Source organism: Chinchilla lanigera, unplaced genomic scaffold (assembly GCF_000276665.1).
Source record: "Chinchilla lanigera isolate Chin_1 unplaced genomic scaffold, ChiLan1.0 scaffold00016, whole genome shotgun sequence".
In the NCBI taxonomy this organism is placed as follows: Eukaryota; Metazoa; Chordata; class Mammalia; order Rodentia; family Chinchillidae; genus Chinchilla; species Chinchilla lanigera.
Window position 1 is genome coordinate 13,309,832 of NW_004955417.1, and position 3,087 is coordinate 13,312,918.

A 3,087-nucleotide genomic window follows, 5' to 3' on the forward strand; every position below is an offset into this window, starting at 1 on the left:
CTGCCCCCACTTCCTTGCACGCTGTCGCTGCGCACAGGTGGTTGTGACCACCATATCCAGAGGGAGGTGGAAGCAGCTAGTAATGCCTGGGAAAGTTCTCTGAGGCATTATTATGGAGCTGGAAGCACCCTTGGAAGAGTCTGAGAGCCAGAGGAAGGAGTGGCAAAAGAGCTTTATGGATATGTTTCAGATAAGGGATTATGGACCTGTACTTCCCTTATAGGGTTGCTATGAAGATATAAGCAAGATAAGCTGAAATCACATTACATAATGCTGGAGTGAGAGAAGGCAGCCTAGGCACGGTCATGACTCAGATGAGAAAGCAGCAACAAGAGAAAATGGCGTTACAGATGACCTGGATGCTCCCAAGCTCAGAAAAGGTAAAATCGAAGAGAAGCTAAATAGAGATACTGAAAAAAGATTCAATAGACTTTCAGGTGAATTTTCCATGTCTTACAAGTCAAGAAGAAAAGGTCTATCAAATGGAGATATTGATGAATGTGAAAAAAAATCTAAACCAGTGTCATCCTTAGAAAGTTCTCATAAATCAAGTGACATGAAAGAGGGAGCCTACTCCGATCTATTTCTGAAGAGACCGAAAAGCTTCTGAAAGGTCGAGGGATAACATATCTCTTTCCTATTCAAGTTAAGAACCTTGGTCTTGTATATGAAGAAAAAGATTTAATTGCTTAAGCACAGACAGGAACAGGAAAGACATTCTCTTTTGCCATACCCTTGGTTTAAAAGCCACCCACCAAAGGTACTTGTTTTGGCTCCAACAAGGGAACTGGCAAACCTAGTAGCCAGAGACTTCAAAGATATAACTAGGAAACTCACTGTGGCATGTTTTTTATGGTGGCATATCATATCAAAGCCAAATAAACATATTCAGAATGATACTGACATTTTGGTTGGGACCCCTGGTAGCATCAAAGACCATCTGCAGAGCAGCCACCTGGATCTTTCCAGACTGCGCCATGTTGTACTGGATGAAGAGGATCCAGTGTTAGATTTAGCTTTTGCTGAACAAGTCAAAGATATTATCCACAAATCCTACAAAACTGATTCTGATGACAATCCTCAGACTTTACTTTTTTCTGCAACTTGCCCACAGTAGGTATATGAAGTTGATTAGCTTTGTATGTCTATATGTGTTTTCATGACAAACTACATTGAAGATATCAATATGTAATACAATAAGCATTGTTAATTCCCTACCACTCTTTGTAACTCTGTAATGTCTGTACTGATCCTTTGCTATTTTGTAAAACGTTGTCTATCTGTTAGTATTTTCCTCCTTTTATTTCTAAAATAAAAAAAAAAAAGAAATACATGAAATCCAGATACGAACAGGTTGATCTTGTTGGAAAAATGACTCAGAAGGCTGCAACTACTGTGGAACATTTGGCCATCCAGTGCCACTGGTCTCCGAGACCGGTAGTTTTCAGAGACGTCCTGCAAGTCTACAGTGGATCTGAAGGGATCCACTTATCTTCTTATCTTCTAGGAGACCACTTATCTTCTAGGAGACCAAGAAAAATGTAACTGAAATGGCCATGAATGCACAGATAAAACAAAATGCCTAATGTTTACATGGGGACATTGCACAGTCACAAAGAGAAATTACACTGAAAAGCTTCAGAGAAGGTAGTTTTTAAGTTTTGGTGGCCACCAATGTGGCTGCCCATGGTTTGGACATTCCTGAGGTTGACCTGGTGATCCAGAGTTCTCTCCACAGGATGTTGAGTCCCATATTCATCGCTCTGGATGCACAGGGATAGCTGGCCAAACAGGGATTTACCTATGTTTTTATCAACCGAGAAAAAGAGGTCAACTAAGATATGTAGAACAAAGAGCAGAAATTACTTTTAAAGGTGTAGGTGTTCCTTCTAGAATGGATTTAGTTAAATCTAAAAGCATGGGTGCCACGAGGTCTCTGGCTTCTGTTTCTTATGCTGCTGTTGATTTTTTCCAACCATCAGCTCAGAGACTGATAGAACAGAAAGGGGCAATGGATGCCTTGGCTGCAGCACTAGCTTACATTTCAGGTCCATTGAGCTTTGAACCACGTTCTTTGATCATCTCTGCTAAGGGGCTTGTGACCAGGACCCTGGAGAGTCCAGAAGAAATACAGGATGACAGTTGTGCTTGGAAAGAACTTAACAGAAAGCTGAGAAGTAATGCAGTATCCCAAAGCACCAGAATGGGCCTTCTCAAAGGAAATATGGGTGTTTGCTTTGATGTTCCCACAACTGAGTCAGAAAGGTTACAGGCAGAATGGCATGATTCAGAGTGGATACTCTCAGTGCTAGCCAACTTACCTGAAATTGAAGAATATTGTGATGGAAACACATCTTCTAATTCCAAACAGAGGACTGGCTGGTCAAGCAGCAGGTCTGGCTGGTCAGGCTGCTCAAGTGGTTGATCTGGTGGCCAGTCATATAGATGGAGTCAACAGGGGAGTCACTCAGAAAGTTGACAAGATGGTAGAAGATGAAGGGGGAACAGAAATCGATCAAGAAGGAGGGGCCACAAATGGATTTTTGACTGAGAATTTGATAGTTAATCTACCAGTGTGAGCTTGCCTATTTCTGCTGAATCATGTACATTATCCACCAAAAATTAGGGTCATCGTAGTTGTGGTATGTGTCTGCTATTTGGAAAGAAGTTGGTGGTGTTTTATTTTTTAAAAAATTTCACAAGAATGGTTGTAAATAAATCTACTTATCCAGTTATACCTTTGAATTTAAAAAGCCTCCTTTAAAAAAAAAAAAAAAAAGAATTGCAACAAAAATCCCAAGTGCAAAATTTACGTCACAGAGGCAAAACAGAATGGGATGATCTGAGAAATTATAATGGTTTTTGAACCCATGACAGACTTGAGGCCTCAGTGAAGCCAGGGCTCCTTGGAGAAATGGTTGGTTCCAGAAATGGAAGAAACTATACAAGATTAGCCTAGAGTGTCTTAATGCCAACAAGTGAAAAACAGTAAGTCACAACCACCACAGAGGATGGGGGTATGTCAAAGTCACACAAAGCCAATTGAAAAGCTCCAAATGACAAAAGCTAGAGCAATTTGAGCAACCA

The 3,087-nt window shown here is 40.8% G+C and overlaps 1 pseudogene; it reads left to right on the forward strand.

Annotated features, from left to right (window-relative positions):
• Positions 1-305: 305 nt before the first annotated feature.
• On the forward strand, positions 306-2,425 carry LOC102015317 (annotated as a pseudogene).
• The last annotated feature ends 662 nt before the right edge of the window (positions 2,426-3,087 follow it).